Source organism: Ahaetulla prasina, chromosome 6 (genome assembly GCF_028640845.1).
Source record: "Ahaetulla prasina isolate Xishuangbanna chromosome 6, ASM2864084v1, whole genome shotgun sequence".
NCBI classification, from domain to species: Eukaryota; Metazoa; Chordata; class Lepidosauria; order Squamata; family Colubridae; genus Ahaetulla; species Ahaetulla prasina.
The window spans coordinates 11,434,092-11,455,020 of record NC_080544.1 but is presented as its reverse complement, the minus strand read 5'-3'; positions in this window follow the sequence as shown (position 1 = coordinate 11,455,020).

Genomic DNA, 20,929 nt, shown 5'->3' with positions numbered 1-20,929 from the left:
CTCAAATGAGACTGATCACTGTTGTGTCATCTGTGAACTTCAGTAGTTTAACAGATGGATCATTAGAGATGCAGTCATTGGTATACAGAGAGAAGAGAAGTGGGGAGAGCAAACAGCCTTGTGGGGCCTGTGCTAATTGTACAGGTGTCCGATGTGATCCTGCTTAGCTTCACCTGCTGCTTCCTGTCTGTTAGGAAGCTTATGATCCACTTATAAGTGTGTTCAGGTACCTGTAGCTGGTTTAGCTTAGTTAGAAGAGTGTCTGGAATGATGGTATTGAATGCTGAACTAAAGTCTACAAAGAGGACCCTTGCATAGGTTTTTGGAGATTCAAGATGTTGTAGGATGTAGTGCAGAGCCATATTAACAGCATCATTTCATACATTTTTCTATTTTTTAAATAGCATTTAAATAGCATTTTTCTATCTTTTAAAAAAATAGAAAATGAGATGGCATATTTTGAAAACTGAAATGGTGAGTGGAAGAAAATCTCTGTAGCTCGGCTGAATTGTAGCATCTTTGGTGCTTTCTGAGCTTTGTTGTTTTGATGCAGTCGTTGAATTGCCCGAGTAGGTAACACTTTCAGAAGCATCAAAGATCTTATCCAGCTAATGAAAGATCTGCATGGAAACTCAGAAAACACCAAGGACTCTAAAGGGTGAAATCTGAATGATTAAAATTTAGGTTCTATCTTTGAAAAGTTTGCATTCAGTTACAACAGTGTATTAGTAAATTAAATGAAATAAATAAATAAATATATGGACCAGTGGTGGGTTGCTACCGGTTCGCACCGGTTCGGGAGAACTGGTAGTGAAAAAATGTAGTCGCTCGCAGAACCGGTAGTAATAGCTGGCTGGCCACGCCCCCAAACCAGTCTCCAGTCGCTCGTCCTGGGCGGCATGTTTGTCGCCGCTATGTTCTTCACGCACACACATCCCACTGCCTTGCAAGTCCAATGGGATGCACGTGCGCAAAGAACATGGCAGCGACAGCAGCAGCTTTTTTTGCTGGCACTTTTTGGTGGCCTGCAGAGAAAGTGGCTTTGGTGGAGGAGGAAGGCTGGCAAGTGAGCTTGCCACGGGACCACCAGGAAGGGCGCGTGGAAGGCAGGCAAGCATGTCGGGGACCCCCGGCCATCGGAAAGGCAGCTCGCAGCCTATTCCCTTGCCGTCAGGAAAAGCCGCTCAGGAAAACTCCCTGGGAGTTCTGGGACGGCCTATCACGGCTGCTGCTACCTGCCACGGCAAAAAGCCACACAGGAAAAGTTCCCGGGACACCCCCCCGTCGCCGCTACTGTTGCTGCAGGATGCCCCACTGCTGCCACTGTTACTACCACCACCACCGCTACCACTGCCGCTACCGCTGCCGCTACCACCGCTACTGCTGCCACCGCTGCTACCGCCACAGCTACCGCCGCTACCACCACCACCACAGCAAAAGCCGCGCAGGCTGAAGTTCTCATTTTGGCCCCCGTCTGAAGCTCCCGTTCTGGATGCCACCACCACTGCTAAGCACTTTCTTTCAGGCCTCCTGGTCTCACTCTCCTAGACTTTGAAGGAGGGAGGGAGGGAGGGAGAGGGAGAGAGACAGAGAGATAAAGAGAGAGAGAGAAAGAAAGAGAGAGAGAAAGAGTGAAGGAAAGAAAGAGAGAAAAAGAGAAAGAAAGAAAGGGAGCGACAAGAAAGAAAGAAAGAAGGAAAGAGGGAGAGAGAAAGAAAGAATGAAAGAAAAAGAGAAAGAAAGGGAGAGAAGAAACAAAGAGAGAGAGAAAGAGAGAAGGAAAGAAAGAAAAAAGAGAAAGAGAAATAAAGGGAGAGACAAGAAAGAAAGAGACAAAGAGAGAAAGAAAAAGAGAAAGAAAGGGAGAGACAAGAAAGAAAGAGAGAAGGAAAGAAGGAAAGAGGAAGAGAGAGAAAAGAGAATAAAAGAAAAAGAGAAAGAAAGGGAGAGAAGAAACAAAGAGAGAAAGAGAGAAAGAAAGAAAAAGAGAAAGAAAAAGAAAGGGAGAGACAAGAAAGAAAGAAAGAGAGAAAGAAAGAAGGAAAGAGAGAGAGAGAAAAAGAATGAAAGAAAAAGAGACAAAGAAAAAGAGGAAGAGGAAGGGGGAGAGAGAGAAAGAGAGAGAAAGAAGAGGAAGGAAGGACCATAAACCCTGGCATTAGGCTTCAGAAGAGGCTTTGAAACAGGACAGCAAGCTAGGGCTGGAAGGGACCTTGGAGGCTATCTAGTCCACCACCCCCTGCTCCAGCAGGAAACCTTACATCGTCTGGATTATTTTGGTGCCTCTAACAGAGAGGAAAATTGCCAGAAAGGAGAAGGAGTCTACAAGGACAAGGCTGCCATGCAGAGGAAGGCAGAGATAGTCCTTGACTTATGACCAGAATTGAGCCCAAAATTTTGGTTGCTAAGTAAGAGCGCTGTTAAATGAGTTTCACCACATTTTACTCAATCCATGATCTCTCCTGATTCTAACAGTCATGTGAAGGTTAAAGAAGAACATCTGAAGGTGTTTGTATTGTTCTAAATGGACAGAAGTTATAGTTAAATGTGTGGCAGAAAGTGGACTCTGGGTGTGTTTTTGCAAATGTAGTACGTGAGGTTGAATGTGTATATTTTAGAAGAGGGGTATTTGTGTGCGTGTGTACATACAGTGTGTATATATCTATATCTATATCTATATCTATATCTATATCTATATCTATATCTATATCTATATCTATATCTATATCTATATCTATATATATATATATATAGTAGATAATGTATCTTTTTGTGTGCCTATACACACTATGCTATGTAATACATATGTACACATATGGCATATATACATAGGATTTAATAGTATATTTTGGATGTTCAGTAGTAGTAAATAAATAGACTGGGAAATTGTATCTCGTTGAGACCTTTGAGGTGAGGAGTGGCCAGACACTCTAACCTTTGACGTGAGTGACATCAAGTTTTTTGTCTCTGGACAGTGGTTGAGTGATCTGGAAGTACGAGAATTAGCCATTGAACTTTTGTCATGGTCAGACCACTCTCTCCTTCGTCTGGACTTTCAGACCGCCGCTCAACACCGCAGGGAGACAGGGCCAATGCGTTGGTTCCGTCCCAGGCGACTGATGGATCCGGAGAGGTTCATGATGGAGCTTGGGCCGCTCCCTGGTGATCTGGTCCACGGCTCAGCCGAGGAGCTTGTCGCGGCCTGGGAACAGGCTGCGGCGGGTGCTTTGGACTGTGTCGTGCCTTTGCGGCTTCTGACTCAGCGTAGGTCTCAACCAGCTCCCTGGTTTTCCGAGGAGCTGAGGGAGATGAAACGCCGGAGAAGACGCCTAGAGAGTGCTTGGAGGTCCAGCCGTTCTGAAGCTGACCATACACTAGTTAGGTCTTTTACTCAGACCTATCTAGTGGCATTGAGGGAGGCCAAGCGGGCCTATGTTTCTACCCTCATTGCGTCGGCAGAGAACCGCCCAGCCTCCCTGTTTAGGGTGATTCGCTCTCTCCTTCACCAGGAGGGGTGCGATGATCCCTTACAGGGTTGTGCTGAGGATTTCAGCAGGTATCTGTTTGACAAAATCGCTCAGCTTCGGGACGGCTTGGACCAAAATTGGGTAGTTTCAGGCGAGATGACAGAGGCTAGTCTTGTTGAGATCATCTGGGAGGAGTTTGATCCTGTGGCTCCTGAGGACATGGACAGGTTGCTGGGGCGGCTGAATGCCACCACATGTTTATTGGACCCGTGTCCCTCCTGGTTGGTGCTGGCCACCCGGGAGGTTACACGAGGCTGGCTCCAGGGAATTGTCAATGCTTCCTTGGGGGAGGGTGTTGTTCCCACCGCCTTGAAAGAGGCGGTGGTGAGGCCCCTCCTCAAGAAGCCCTCCCTGGACCCAGCTGTTTTGGGTAACTACCATCCAGTCTCCAACCTTCGCTTTGTGGCAAAGGTTGTTGAGAGTGTGGTGGCACATCAGTTACCCCAGTACCTGGATAAATCTGTCTATCTAGACCCGTTCCAGTCCGGTTTCCGACCCGGGTACAGCACGGAGAAGGCTTTGGTCGTGTTGGTGGATGACCTCTGGAGGGCTTGGGACAGGGGTTATTCCTCTGCCCTGGTCCTCCTAGACCTCTCAGCGGCTTTCGATACCATCGACCATGGTATCCTGCTGCGGCGGTTGGGGGGTTTAGAAGTGGGAGGCACCGTGTTTCGGTGGTTCTCGTCCTATCTCTCCGACCGATCACAGACGGTGTTGGCAGGGGGGCAGAGATCGACCGCAAGGCGCCTCCTTTGTGGGGTGCCACAGGGGTTGGTTCTCTCGCCTCTCCTGTTCAACATCTACATGAAGCCGCTGGGTGAGGTCATCAGTGGTTTTGGGGTGAGTTATCAACTGTACGCGGATGACACCCAGCTGTACATTTCCACCCCTGACCATCCCAATGAAGCTGTCGAAGTATTGTCTCGGTGTTTGGAGGCCGTGCGGGTCTGGATGGGGAGAAACAGGCTCAGGCTCAACCCCTCCAAGACTGAGTGGCTGTGGATGCCGGCATCTCGGTACAGTCAGCTGCAACTGCTGCTGACTGTTGGGGGCGAATCATTGGCCCCAATGGAGAGGGTGCGCAATCTGGGTGTTCTCCTGGATGGACGGTTGTCTTTTGAAGATCATTTGGCGACTGTCTCCAGGAGAGCTTCACCTGGTCCGCCAGTTGCGTCCCTTTCTAGACCGGGATGCCTTATGCACGGTCACTCATGCCCTCGTCACTTCTTGCCTGGACTACTGCAATGCTCTCTACATGGGGCTCCCCTTGAGGAGCACCCGGAGGCTCCATTTGGTCCAGAACGCAGCTGCGCGGGTGAATGAGGGAGCCACTTGTGGCTCTCATATAACACCTATCCTGCGCAGACTGCACTGGCTGCCTGTGGTCTTCCGGGTGCACTTCAAGGTGCTGGTTACCACCTTTAAAGTGCTCCATGGCATAGGACTGGGATACCTTCGGGACCGCCTTCTGTTACCACATGCCTCCCACCGACCGGTACGCTCCCATAGAGAGCGTCTTGTCGTGTCCCACTCCTCCGCTGATGGCTGGGTCAGGGAAATCCGAATCAGGCGTGCCTCTGCAGCTCTGCCAAAGTCCTAGCAAAGTCCTCAAGGCAGGCAGGAGACCAGAAAGTGACTTCAGCAAGATATGTTCGACTTTGCCTGACTCAGAGACTGCCAGAAAGCAGATCCTTTATATAGGCCATGGGGTGTGGCTCCATGACTCAGCACTTATCCAGGCCTGCCCCTCCCTTCCTTCTGACGCTGCCGCCTATCAATTCTTCTGAAGCGTGGGTCACTCCAGTCGGCAGCTGTTGGTAATAAACCTCCCTCAGGCTCACATGCTGTGGGGGAGAGGGAGGGGTCTAGTTGCTCCGTTTGCCTGGGCATGGAGCGAGGGCTGGGGCCGGGAGGTGCTCCCTCCTCGCAGCCTGTCTGGGCATGGAGCCAGGGCTGGGGCCGGGAGGCATACTAGGACATTCTTCAGTGTTCGGAAGCAGATAAGCAGGCCCCGGCTGTGGTGAGATTGGGCGAGACACAACAGGTCTCCTCAGGGTGCCGTCAGCCAAACAGTGTCGGCTGGTGACCTCCAGGGGGAGAGCCTTCTCGGTGGGGGCACCTACCCTCTGGAATGAGCTTCCTCCAGGACTTGGACAACTTCCTGACCTCCGGATCTTTCGCCGCGAGCTGAAGACGTATCTATTCTTCCGAGCAGGACTGGCTAAACATGGGTTTTTTAAATTGGATTTTAAATGGGGTTTTATATTATATTATGTATTTTATATTTAATTTAGGCCATATTGAATAAGTTTTTTAAATAGTGATTTTATTGTAGGGTATTGTATTGTTTTTATCTGGCTGTTCACCGCCCTGAGTCCTTTGGGAGAAGGGCGGTATAAAAATTAAAATATTATTATTATTATTATTATTATTATTATTATTATTATTATTATTATTATTATTATTATTATTATTATTATTATTATTATTATTAAGTTGGCCACACCCAGCCAGTCACATGATTACCCAATCATGGCCACTCAGTCACATGACCATCATGCCACGCCCACAAAATAAGCCACGCCCACAGAACCGGTAGTAAAAAAATTTAGAACGCACCCTTGATATGGACTTTTAAAATTTAGTGCTCATCTTTGAGATGATGTGTGTGTGGGTATGTGTGTGTTTGTGTTTCCCAAAACTACACCTTTGTTTAGTATCAGTTTTCTCTCTTTTGAAAATTGCATTCCCCCAGCAGTGTTTTATTGCTGAATGTTTAAATTTGGTCTTCTATATCTGTCTATTGGTCTATCTATCTATCTATCTATCTATCTATCTATCTATCTATCTATCTATCTATCTATCTATCTATCATCTATCTATCTATCTATCTATTATCTATCTATCTATCTATCTATCTATCTATCTATCTATCTATCTATCTATCTATCTATCTATCCAAACATCCATCCATCCATCCATCCATCCATCCATCCATCCATCCATCCATCCATCCATATCTGTAATCTACCCAATCTTCTAGTCAAAGGAGAGATGGGGGAAAGGTCAACTTTCAAAAGGAACTGCATAAATTCCTTCTCTTTCTGTGGAAACTTCAGTTATGGATGAGGAAAAAAGAAAGAAAGAGGAAGTTTCCTCTTAATGAAGACCAGACAAGCTATGGACAGTACAGATAGTGCTTGACTTACGATCACAATTCAGCCTAAAAATTTATGTTTCTAAATGAGTTTTGTCCCATTATGTGACATTTCTCGCCACCTTTGAATACTGCAGTTCTTCAATTAGTCACACGATTGTTAAGTGAATCTGGTTTTCCCATTGACTTTTCTTGTCAGAAGGTCACCAAAGAGGATCACGTGACCCCGGGACACAGCGACCATCATAAGTATGAACCAGTTGTCAAGTATTTGAATGTAAATCATGTGACCATTGGGATGCTGCAATGATTGTAAGTGTGAAAAATGGCCGTGTCACTTTTTTCAGTGTCATTGTCACTCAAAACAGTTGTGTTCTGTCCCCCTCGCCTCAGTCCGAGCGATTAATAATTAGCCGGCACTATCAGCTCTGGCAGCAAACTAGCGAGCGTCTGCCAAGTGTCTCTGTTATCTCTCTTGATGAGTCAACCAGGAATAAACAGTACTTCAGCTCTACTTAAGCAGTTGATTTGCTTGCTACGAAGAGGCATAGCAGCCCTTGCTGCTTTTATATCCTGTGGGGTATGGCTCCATGACTCAGCACTTCCTAGGTCTGCCCCACCCCTGCTTCTGTTGTTCCTGCCTCTCCTACCTACGAAACCTAGGGTCCAGCCAGGCCTGATTGCCATCAGTCGGGTCCGGAGGCATGGCCTGGGGGGGGGGAAGAGTCAGGGGGATGGAGGCCTCGTTATCTCTTCCACCTGGCCTGCCTCTGGCTCCTGGAGCTGAGCCAGGGAAGCCGGTGCTCCAGAGGTAAGTCCTGATGGCCCTTCCCCCTCACTTTCTGAGTCACTTTCTGGCAGGGGGCCCGGTTCGGGGGGCACAGACACAACAGGTTGCTAAACAAACTGTGGTAAGTCAAGGACCACCCGTAGCCAGTTGGTCTTCAGACAGAGGTAGCACCTCAGAAACATTCCTGGCTGAGTGGCAGCCACGAGCACCTGCCAGAGAGCGAGAGAGGTGAAGGCCACCTTCCCGCTTGAGATGCATATCATGGTGGCAGCGTTGGGCGGGAAGGGCCTCTTCTTGGCTCTGGCAGGGCTGAGTGGGGGATTCGCGTCTCTGCTTTATCGCCGCCGTGCTGCACCAGCACCGGCATCTTGGCTCTTGGTTGACAAGGCACTCTATTTGATTAAATCCCCTCTTTTAATCAAGGCTAAAAGCCATTTCCCGTCATGGAAATGGACTCTGTATCACTTTGAGGGGTGGGCGGAGGGGGAGCAGGTCGTGTCTGGAAAACACAGAGGCTGTTTTCTTCATCTCAGGGGAACATTTGTTATCCCTATTATTAGCAAGGAGAAACAGGGGTTACATTTGCTAAGAGCTTGGTAATAAATTCAACCTTATTCAGCCAAGTCAGCTGACTGGGAGGGCAAGAGACTTGCAGAGACTTTTCAATGTGAAGTCCTGAGTTGGCCCCAAGGAGTGGGGGACCTTTGGACATTGACTCCTGGCTATCCAAACAATCCATGGGTCAGGAGCAGATGTAGGGCTGGGATTGTGCTGGGGTCTCTTGCAAAGTATGTACTGAGAAGTGTCTTGTTCTTTAATGCCCCTTTGCTTGTCTGCTCGATGACAAAGTTAGCCATTCAGTCATGTCCGACTCTTGGAGATTTTATGGGTCAGATTTCTCCATGTCTTCCAATCTTGCATGGCTTCTTTGAGTTTTTCTGTGCCCTGGTTGGTCTCAGCTTTGATGGTGTCCAGCCACCGTGTTCTTTGGTGGCCTGGTTTCCTTTCATTACTAACACTTGTCTGCTTATCCTTGGCCTATTTCTCCTGGGATTCAGCTTGTCTTGTTGTGTTCATCCCACCCAGCCAGGGCTCTACACAAGCCTTCCTAGCTTGCCTCTTAATGCTTACAACCTGCCTTGCCCGCTTCTCTCTCTCTTTCTTCTTTACAGCACTGATTCACCTGGAATGGTCACATCCAGTAGGCTCATCCTGCAGTAGAACTTGGTATTTCCTAATGTCATGATGTGAGGCTGCCCCCTTAGAGCCTGGGTATTGTGGATTGCCTCTGTCTCCATGCAGAAATTAGTTCTGCCCTGTTGTTGACCATTTCCCAGGAGCTGGAGAAGATGGGGTCCTTCTGAAAGCTTTGGGTGATTAGTTAGTCACATGGAATGAGAGAATGACCTTGGGAGACAGGAGGAAGAACCACAGTCCAGTCAACCATCATGCAAAATGCATCTTGCCTGAACTACTTCGAAGGACTAACAGTTGGGGATGGTCTCTGTTTTAGCTGTGGTATCATGCCTTCAATAACAGCTTTATGGTTTTTGTTTTATTCCTGTAGATAATTTTTATTTTATCTGCTGGATTTATCATGGACATTGAACATGTATCTGTTGCTGTGTTACTAATCACTGGATGCTTTTATGAACTATAATAATATATAGGAAGGGTGACTTGAGATAAACAAACCATTTGTCCTCCCAGAAATATCCAGACAGGGATGTGAATTGCCCCCTGTCTCGTTTTTGTTTTCTTGATTTTTTTGGGGTGGGTGGGTGGGCTATTGCTGGAGGGCAGCCCTCCTGATCAGGAGGAGGGTTCAAGCAGGGAATTAGCCTGGACTCGTTACACAAGAAGGCAAGGTCGAACCTCCACTGAATACCTTTCAGCCTTATGTGGTCTTTCCAGGTGGAATTTGTAAGTCTGGGAAGATTCCTGTGGAATAGGCATAGAACAATAAAGTGCCTGGTTTGAACTCTATACTTCGGGTCTGGTTGCTTGTACCTGACAGGTACAGTAAGATATACATACAGCTAATGAGGTGCTTGGAGGCTCAACCTAGGGCCAGTTAAAAGGAAACTCTCAGAGGTTTGTAGTTTAAGTCTGAATAGGGGAGAAGGATTCTTAATTCCTTTTTACATCGTGACCAGAACACACTTTTCAAGAAGTTCATAACTGTGATCGGAGTCTAACAGAGGTGACCTGAGCTTTAAGAAAGCAAGACAGACCTGTGAGATTGCCAACTACAGGCAGTTCTTGATTTACGACCACAACTGAGCCCAGAATTTCTGTTGTTTAAGTGAAACATTTGTTAAATGAATTTTGCCCCATTTTACACTCTTTCTTGCTACGGTTGTTAAGTGAATCACTGCAGCTGTAAAGTTAGTCATCTGGTTGAATCTGGTTTCCCTATTTACTTTGCTTGTCAGAAGGTCGCAAAAGGGGATCACATGACCTTGGGACACAGCAGTGGTCATAAATACGAACCAGTTGCCCGGCCTCTGAATTTTGATGGCATGGTTATGGGGATGTTGAAGAGGTCGTAACTGAAAAGCGCTCAGAAGTCACCTTTCTCAGTGCTGTTGTAACTGTGAACAGTCACTAAATGAAATGTTCTAAGTCAAAACTATCTGTACTTGTTTGAGCAACTCTCTTGGGCTTTGGAGAGGAGCATAACAGGCAAATGATCGTGTGCATCATCAGGTGACTCGCCTTTTGCTAAGTCTCCGAGCCTGAGACTTAGCAGGGACCTCTTGCCAGGAAAATGACGGATGTCCATAAGGTTAAGGTCTTAATGCTCATTGCCTTAATAGCTTCTGGAATCAATGGTTTTAAGAAAGATTTCATCCTCTTTAAGAGTTTGGCTGTACTCAATGCCTTTCTTGTCAGAGTGTACTTTTCCTTTCTCAAGAAGACCTGGATAAGGTCTTCTCCCCCCCCCCCAAGTGGGAGGTGAGGGGGTGGGGAAAGAGAATTATATTCGAAATACTTGTGCCAGGAGCTCTCAGTTGGAGGAAAATGAGAAAATAGAAACCAAGAATGAAATGGGAACTCTGTGGTCAAAAATAATGGGGGAAAAAAATCTATGCCTGTTTTCTCGGAGAGAATGTTTTCTTGTCCAGTGGGTCTCGTTGTTTGATGAGAATAAGTGTAGTCTTTTGAATTTCCATATTTATGATTTGGCAAATATAAAGTACAAGCTTATAGAAGTTAGCTTGGATGTGAATCTCCAGAGAGATCAATAGCAGGAAGTCTGGTTAGAGATGCAGCCTTAATATTCCTGGGTTCTCCCAGACTCTAGCAGAATAAAACAAAACTTCCCATGCCTTAAAAGGCAAATATAGAGTTAGATTCTCACTCTCTCCTCCTGAGGAAAAAAAAAAGAGAGCACACTTTAAAATTATTTTGAAATAATTGCTTTTAATTAAACCATGGAAGTAAGATGGCTCTCTGAAACCCCATGGATCCCAGATGGTGATGAGCAGACCTAATGGTATTGTCAGAGAGAGGATTTGGTACCGTTTCCAACAGCTGGGTTTTCAAAAAGTCATTCAGACAACACCACTGAGGGTCAGTCAGCAGGTGTTGAGACAATTCATCAGTGAAGAAAATTAGGTGAAACTTACACCTGTGTGAATCTGTGACAATTGCACAGTCAACCCACTAAAAATCTGATGGAAATCAATCGTGTTGATCCAGGGACAGCGATTAGTTGACTGATCCACGTTAATGAGATAAATAGGGAAGAATTATTCTTAGTTTCTTCTCTGAATCCATCCCACTTGAGACATTCAATGCCGATCTGAGCATCAAAGAAGCAGACACTGACGTAGTTCTCTGTTTTGACCTCTCTCGAACAATCAGGCGTTAACTGACCTCTAGAACCATGATTAATATCTTGGAGATTGCCACATAATTCAAATGGAAGGCATTTAAGGTACATGTCCTGTCCAGTGGGAAATCAGGCTGAGAGACAATTAAAAGAATTAACAGGATAGCCAGGATCAATAAAATTATATTAATATATAGATTGGTGTGCTAAGGGGAATTGGCAGGAAAGAATTTTGAATTCTGTTTTTCTTAGTTCCTTTAGATCCCTTGTGGCAATAAATTTGACTTTCAAAGACTAATTGGCAGCAGAAATTGAATCATTTTGGCTGCAGAAATTGATGTATGTTGCTCAGAAATGAAACAGAAAAGATTATGTGGGATGAATTATGCCCTTAACAGTAAGATCTTTCCTCCCTCCCTCCCTCCCTCCCTCCCTCCCTCCCTCCCCATCCATCCCCTAACTCACAGTGTAAGAGATGCATTGTGTTTTTAGATGGATTAATTTAAAGAGTGGGCTACTCCAAGTATTGTCTTTCATGTCTGAAGCGTGTATGGGTTTGTGTGTGTGTGTAAATAACCCATTAGTGAGTTAGGACTGAGTTTCAGTCTAATAATGTTTTACATGAAATGGCAAATGCACATTTGTTACCAGACATAACGATCAGAAGTAGAGGAGAAGCAACTTTAGCACCAGTAACTAGTGGACAGCGCATTAAAAAAAAAAATTGCTCCAGAATGATCTGTAGTGAACCACTGCCACCTAGCGGTAGATAGATATAATTGCAGATAAATCCATGTTATCTTTTGTAAATTAGGTATTACATATAAAAACAAGCAAAATACCTGTATGCAGATTCTTTTAAATATAGATCATTTAAAAGTCCTTGGATATCAGGGTGTACATTATAAGGCCATCTGTTTCTTTGCCCTGATGATCTTTAATATCAATTGACCTATGCCTTATTTTCAAATATGTATTTTGAATTTTATATTCAGTTAAACGCGCACACACAGAACATTTATGCCACTACCTACAAATGAGCCTGGTTTTTATGATATTTTAAGTGTTTATCCAAAATAAGCATTTAGCCTTACTATATTTTATAAATACGTTGCATGCATTGTTCAGTAACATATTGATGGGCAATAAATTACAAAACAATTGTTCTCAGATATTATATTTTTCAAAATGTAAAGCATCTTGATAGTGTTTCAGACACTGATATTTTTGACAAAATCATATATCTCTATAAAAAAACTCTTAGAACATTTATTATGTGCCAATTAAGAAAATATTCACTTGGATTGATTTGAATGCTTTTATATTCCAGATTAAAAGTTTCCCACTGATGATCTAAGTAAAAAGAAATTTGCATTGGTTACAAAATCATCACCATCAGATGTACTTATTCTTGTGATTAATAGACTAAATTATCTTTTTCACACTAACAAGTTTTGCTCCCTCAATATGACAGATACCTTTTCATTGCTGCATTCATCAATTCAGGGCAAAGTAAAATGACATTTTTTCTCCTGAAAGAATAAGTGTCACTGAATTGTAGTTACAGGAGGTTGTATTTTCTGTTATCAGTGGAAGACTGAGAACACAAGTATTTTACAGATTGCTTAGATAAGAAGAGACATGCGTATTTTCAGCAACATTTGGACAATGAACATATTGGCCATCTTGTATGTGAATTCCTATGTTCATGTTTTTTGTGTGTATCCTTTTGTTGGGTTTATCTTAACCATGATGTATTGGCATGGTTTTATAGAGGCGTAACAGGTTTATGAGAGTTCATCCCTCTTTCTAAATTTGGAGCTCCCTCGCGAGGTGGGTCACCCCAACTCCTTCTTAAGGTTTGAAGCCGATTGTGGCATTCTCCATTCTGAGTTTGAAGGTAGCAAAGCCATCCAGCTGTTGGCTGAAATCCAGGGCAAGCTAAGTAAGAAGAGGGCCACTATGAGTTACCCATCTGTTAGACTCATGAAGGTGATCCAATCCCATTTCCAGACAGAACTGGGTCTGAACAAACAGGGCAAGCTTCAAGATGGATTCTCAAGAAGCCTTTTTGCCCTTCACAAACCTGGTAACCTGCTCAGGGCCTTTTTCAGGATGATCCTCTATCTGGTTTGCCTCTAGGTGTCACAGAAGGAAGAGGGGTGAGCCTGGATGGTTTATATCCTTTATCGACTGCTTGGATAATTTAATCAATGAAGCATCTTAGAAATAGTTTTTCATTCTTTTTCCAGATGTCCCTAACATCCTTCTCTTCTCTTCTCTTCTCTTCTCTTCTCTTCTCTTCTCTTCTCTTCTCTTCTCTTCTCTTCTCTTCTCTTCTCTTCCCTTCCCTTCCCTTCCCTCCCTCCCTCCCTCCTCCTCCCTCCCTCCCTCCCTCCTCTCCTCTCCTCTCCTCTCCTCTCCACTCCTCTCACATTTTGTCTCTTCTCTGTCTCTCTGTTCAAATTTGATTTTCAAAGACTAATTGGCAGCAAAGACTGAATTGTTTTTGGTGTGCAAATTTAGGTATGGTGCTCAAAACAGAAATGTCTCAGATTATGTAGGATGAAAAATAAGACCCACCCTCCCTCCCTCCCTCCCTCCCTCCCTCCCTCCCTTCCTCCCTCTCTCTCTTCCTTCTTTCTGTTAGCCTCTGCTCACTACTACTTTATTACTCTGTTTACTCTTGACTGATTTATGCATTTATTGCTCTGCTTGCTACAGCTGTCATGGAAATGGGGGGGGGGAGGGAGGAGTTGTCTGGGCTATGGGTGGGGGAGCCTGCTGGTGGAGAAGAGGATTTGAAGAAGTTTTCCCCTGGGTGCTGATAATGGTCAAAGCCAACCGTCCGTGCCTACCAAAGGGATGGAGCCAATTGAAGATGCATACCATGTGTCCATCTGAAGGAATGTGGATTGGACAATACTGACCGGAACTAAGGGAGGAGGGCTCTGGGGATATTTCCTATATGTGAATCTCATGCCAAATGTCTTAAATCTTGCTTTACTTTGATGGCGTTCAGTTCACATTCAGTAAAAGTACCTTCTCTATGAAAATGGAGTCGGGGGTTTTCTCTTTTGAGTACTGAAAGGAGGCACATCTGACATTGAGCAAGATCTGATGCAATCAGCCATCCTGGAAAACACTGTGGGGGCTGGGAAAAGGATGTCTGATCAAGGCAGCAACCAGGAAGATAGGGGGGCTGCTGGATCCACATTCCCCCAGTCACAACCCAGCTGGGATGCTTCGGAATGGTTGGCTAAATTACAGCTTGAAGAAACAGCTGGAGCCTGGGAAGACACCGGGAACCCAAGTGTTGTGACTCCAGCCCCTGAACCTGGCCCCATGCCTAAAAGTGACACCTAGAGTGAAGGGGAAGGGCCGGTAAGGCTTACCTCGGGAGCCAAAACCAGGCCAGTCGGAGGACATAATGAGGCTGACATCCCCTTCTTTCCTCCCTTCCTCAGGCTACACCTTCAGATGCAGCTGATAATCATACTAATCGAGCCTGGATCGACCCGCGCTTCAGAAGATTAGAGAGGCGGCGTCATCAAAGGGAAGGGTGGGACAGGAGCCCCACCCCACAGGATATATAAGGAGCTTTGGGACTGCTTGCACTCCATGGGGAGCAAAAGATTAGCTGAACTGTTTCAAAGAGAGCTGAAGTCTTACTCTGTGAGTCATTTGCTTGAACTTTGGCAAGCAGCTGCGATTTCTCTGCCAGGACTGATAAGAGCCGTGAATCCACTGGCTGAAGGCCAGCTCGTTGCTCCGAAGTGGGGAAGGAGACAGAACACCAAGCATCTGCTGCAATCCAGGCCCCCCCCCTGCTGTGCAGGCATTGCCACGAAGGCAGAAAAAGCCCAAAATCCCTTTGCTATCTGGAAAATATGGGGGGAATCCCAAAGGACTGAAATTTCTCTTAATTCAAGTGTGGAACCACATGCAAGACTAAGGGGAGGACTTTCCATCAGATGCAGCACATGTGAGAGGTGTTACCTGAGTCCTAGAGGGGGTGGCAGCTGAGTGGATGGTGGGACTCCACAACGAAAATTCCCCATTGTTGAGAAATTATGACCAGTTTATGGCACCCCTCAGAGCACGCTTTGAGGACCCCTTGGCTGAGCGAAGGGTGAGAATCAGGATGAAGTCCATTCATCAGGGGTGGAGATCGGTGGCAGAGAACACCCAGGAGTTCTGCAAGCTGGTGCACTACACGAGAGGGTGGTCAGAAGTAGCTCTGCTGGAAAGCTATAAGGTTGGCCTCAATGAGGATGTCTACAAGGATTGCTGCTACCAGGAGGCCCCTCAGGATCTGCAAAGCTGGTATGTGCTGGCTGCTGATGTGGATATCGATTTGGCCAGAGATTGCTACCGTGGCGGTTGCACCTGGAGCAAACCCCCCTCCTCAAGGGAGCCCTGAAGGCCACTGGGGGGACCCGTTAGCTCGAAGCCAAGATCCACTGTGTGTTTCAGATGTGGAAAGGAGGGGCACCGAGCAGTGAGTGCTTCACTAAGCTTGGACCCAAGGCGACCCCTGGTGGAGGGAAGAGAGCCAACCAACTACCTACCAAAACCCATGAGGTCACCCTAAAAGGGGTGGAAGTCATTGAGTTCACTCCCCTGAACCAGGGTGAGTTGAGAACTCTGACCGCCACTGATGACAGCAATTCGAAAACTGATTCCGACAAGGATCTCCTGGTAAGTCTGAGTTGGGGGGGGGACCCATGACCATCCCTGTGGAGCTAAAAGTCCCATCTACCGGGGCCCATGGGAAGATGCTGGCCCTTCTGGATTCGGGGTGCACAAGATGTGTCATCAGCCCTGAGATCGTGGAAAAGATGGGTCTAAGACTAAGATCATTAAACAGGCCCATCGCATTTTGCCAGCTAGATGGGTCGGTAGCGGGGTGGTGGTGGTCTCGCCCATTTTATAACCGAGCCAGTTGAAATGAGCATTGGAGATCACCAAGAGACTCTGAGCTTTGTCGTTGCCCCTGGCATGGAATGACCCCTCCTGCTAGGACTGCCATGGCTCCGAAAATGGAACCTGTGAATAAATTGGAGGACGGGTGTGTTGCGCATCACTCTAACCAGCAAAGGGAGGAGAGGGGGAGCCCCAGTTGCGGGGCCCAAGCAGAGAGCAAATTGGTGGCAGCCTCAACGGAACACCTAGAAGGGGAGGAAAGAATCCCAAAAGAATACTGGGACCTTCGAGAGGTGTTTAGTGCTGCTACCCTATCGGTCTACAGACTGTAGCATAGAAATCCTTCCGGGGGTAAAACTTCCTAAACCAAAGATCTACCCCATGACCCCCCCGGGAGCTGGAGGAACTATGGAACTTTATTGATAAAAACTTAAAACGTGACTTTATCCAACCGGCCAGGCTGCGAGTAGCCGCCCCGGTGATGTTCCAGAAAAGAAGGATGGGTCTTTTCGTCTGGTGGTGGATTATAAAAACTTAAACGCCATTTGCGTGGAAAATGTCTACCCACTACCCCTCATGAAAGACATGCTAGCCCACCTGGCCAAGGGAAATTTTTTTACTAAGTTGGACCTGTGGGAGGCTTATTATAGAGTGTGGATTAAGGAAGGGGATGAATGGAAAACTGCGTTCAACTGTCCCCTGGGATGTTTCCAGTTCAGAGTGCTCCCCTTCAGACTACAAGGGACCCCTGCCATATTCATGCAGCTAATCAACGAAGTACTGCATGAGCATCTGTACAAAGGGGTTCTGGTCTACCTGGTGACATTCTTTTTTACACCAAAACCATGGACGACCACATGAAACTAGTGAGGGCTGCCCTGAAAAAACTCAGGGTCACTGAACTGTACACTAAGTTGTCCACATGTGAGTTCCACCAGGCCCAAATCAACTATCTGGGGTACCTCATATCACATGAGGGGTTAGAAATGGATCTGGAGTAAGTCTGGGTGGTACTAGAATGGGCACCTCCATGTACTTGCAAACAACTGCAAAGCTTCTTGGGTTTTGCTAACTTCTATCGACAATTCATCCCCTTGTTCACACTGATTACAAACCTTCTGAAAACAAAGGGAGAGGTGAAGCCAAAACCGTCCCGGCCTCTCGAATGGACTATGGAATGTCAGGCAGCTTTTGAGAAATTGAAATGTCTGTTTGCCGCTGAGCCAGTTGTTAAACGCCCTGACATAAGGCCCCGTTTGTCAGTCAGGCAGACTACAGTGATGTGGCCATTGGAGCAGTGTTACTTCAAGCCAATCCCGAGGGGAAGTTGCAAATCTGTGCATATACCTCTGGTAAATTGTCTGACACAGAGAGATGATGGGTCATCTGGGAGAAGGAGGCGTTTGCAGTTGGTTGGGTGCTGTTAATGTGGAGGCAGTTTCTGAAGGGGCTAAGCACCCTTTTGAGGTGTGGACTGAACACAAAAATTTAGAAGCCCTAAAAATGCCTCAGAAACTGTCGCCAAAGCAAGCCCGTTGGGCCCAACACTTTAACTGTTTTAACTTCTCTCTGTGTTACATTCTTGGGGGAAAGAACTTTCTAGCAGATGCCCTCTCGAGGTTACCTCAATATATTAGTGCTCGGATGGAAGTGATTCATTCGATTGTTCCCTTGAATCAACTGGCGGCTCCAGCAGTCACCCATGGCCAAGCGAAAGCAGACCAACTCATATCCGTAAACTTGACTGAACAGCTAAAAGAAGCATTAAAAATGGATGACTGGTTTTTAGCCCAATCCAATGAATGCACAGTTTGGGAGGGTCTCGCCTGGGTGGTCACGAAGCTGTACGTCCCCGCAAGCCTGAGAGGGGCGATATTACAACACAGCCATGATGCTAAAGCTGCTGGTCATTTTGGATTCATAAAGACATTGCTCCTAGTTAAACAATGATTCTGGTGGCCGGCTCTAAAGAAAGTCATAGAAGTCTACGTGGTGAGCTGCTCCGTGTGTGAATCAGCAAAGAAACCTCCGGGGAAGCCCCCTGGGTTACTTCAGAGCATTGCCAGGCCGAGAGCCCCATGGAGGGAATTATCCATGGATTTTATTGTTGAACTGCCCGAAAGTGGGGGAAAATACAATTATTTGGGTGGTTACTGATTTGTTCTCCAGTCAAGTGCATTTTATACCATGTCCAAAAATCCCTTTGGCTAAAACCCCGGCTAAACTGTTTGTTCAACATGTGTATAGATTACATGGGGTTCCAGAGTGAATAATCGCAGACAGAGGGGTTCAGTTCACCTCCCATTTCTGGAAGGAGTTCCTAGGGTTGTTAGGCGCCACCCAGGGGTTAAGCTCTGCCCACCATCCTCAGACTAATGGGGCTTGTGAAAGAACCAATTCAGTGTTGGAACAATACCTTAGATGTTACATAAATTATCAGCAAGACAACTGGGTGGACCTGCTGCCTTTCGCAGAGGTTGCCTATAACAATTCTATCCATAGTAGTACTGGTTTCACCCCGTTCAAGGTAGCCTCAGGTCAGGAATTTGTACCCATCCCAGAGTTACCTGGAGAGAAACCGCAAATACCTACATTAGCTGATTGGATCGAACAGCTACAGAGTACCTGGTCGGTAATATGTAAGGCCCTAGATGAAGCACACAGCGCACATAAGAAACAAGCTGATAAGAAAAGAACTCAGGCTAGGGATTACAAAGTAGGGGATAAGGTATTCCTATCCACCAAGTACCTACAAACTACTGAAAAGTCAAAAAAACTTGGGCCTAAATATGTGGATCCTTTTCCTATTTTACGCATAGTGAACCCTGTTACGGTACAATTGGAATTACCAAAAACCTTGAGGAGGATTCATCCTGTATTTCATGTTAGTTTACTGAAGCCCGAGCATATTTCCTCCCTCTGTCCAGAACATAAATCCCCACTGGTCCCTATACTCATAGGAGAGTAACACTTTGAAGTTAAGGAACTATTGGATTCTAGGAAACATAGGGGGAAAGTGCAGTATTTGGTGGCCTGGAAATACTTCCCATTGGCTCAAACTGAATGGGTAAATAAGCACGATGTAAGAGCTCTGAAGCAATAGAAATTGTTTTAATCTAAATACCCAGATAAACCTTAGTTTACCCACTTAATATTTTAATTTTTTTTTGTAGGACTAAAGTCTCTTCTGCAGGAGGGCTAAATGTCAGCCTCTGCTGGCTACTACTTTATTACTCTGTTTACTATCGACTGATTTATGCATTTATTGCTCTGCTTGCTACCGCTCTTATGGAGACGGGTGGTGGTGGTGGGGAGGAGTTCTCTGGGCTATGCAGGGGGAAGCATGCTGGTGGAGAAGAGGATTTGAAGAAGTTTCCCTCTGCGTGTCTTGGCAGTTGAGAGGCGTGCTGATAACGGTCAAAGCCAACTGTCCGTGCATACCAGAGGGATGGAGCCAATTGAAGATTCACACCACGTGTCCATCTGAAGGAATGTGGATTGGACAATACTGACTGGAACTTAGGGAGGAGGGCTCTGGGGATATTTCCTATATGTGAATCTCATGCCAAATGTCTTAAATCTTGCTTTACTTTGATTGCATTCAGTTCATACTCAGTATGGAGTATGGAAAAATGGAGTCGGGGGTTTTCTTTCTTGAGTACTGAAAGGAGGAACATCTGACACCTTCCTTCCTTCCTTCCTTCCTTCCTTCCTTCCTTCCTTCCCTCCCTCCCTCTCTTCCTCTTTCTTTCCTCTCTTTTCCTCCCTTTTCTCTCTCTTAATCTCTCTTCCTCTTTTCCTCCCTCCTCCTTCTCCTCTCACTCTCCCTTTCCCCTCGGTATAGCCTGAATGTGTCACTCCACAATAAAAAAAAACCCCAGTTGTGTTCTGCCAATGGAATGCACATGTTTTGGGCAGGAAACCTCTTTGCTCCTAGTAGATGCCATTCTGACGGCTTCCCTCCCTGGTGGCTTCCAGATGTTTGGCTTAATATCTAAGAGCAGAAGGACATCCAGCCTGCAATTGTGTATATTGTGTGCAGGATCAGCCTTGAGAGATTATTGAGGTCAGTTGTTGAGTCTGCAGTGCAGTTCTCTCCCCTGGGGCTGATTCAAAATTTATAAAATTAAGCTTAAATTAGCCACCTGTTGCCTCCCTTCCTATTGGGTGTATGAATAAAAATGCCCCTTTACCCCAAATGCTCATAATAGAAAGAACAGAGGCCTCAAATACCTTCACCCCAAAAGTTAGGGAGGGAAAGAAATTTCTCTGCTTTGTAGTAGCTGAGACTTTGAGGGAACAGCCTGATACGCCCCCTACGTCAGTTAAGATCTGTAAGAGGATTAAAGGAGCCAGAATGGATGCAGGAAACAAGAGAAGAGATCATCCCTTAATAGGCGGCTCTTAATAGGCAATCCTTTGGGCTGGCTGAATGGCTGACTGGGGGGTTTCCAGTCCTTTTCTCAACAGCTCAAAACAGAGAAAGCTGTGTGGGAGAAACTGCTTTTGTTCTGTTTCATTTTACATAACGCTCAATCTGTGCTGTGTTAATGAACTGAAACAAGGGCCTTCAGTCAGTCAACCCTCAGCTCCATCCAGTCACTCTGACCCAGAATCAGAACAGAGCTGGAAGGGACGTTGGGGGTCTTCCAGTCCAACCAAGCATTTTAGGCAAGTGGCTGCCCAACATC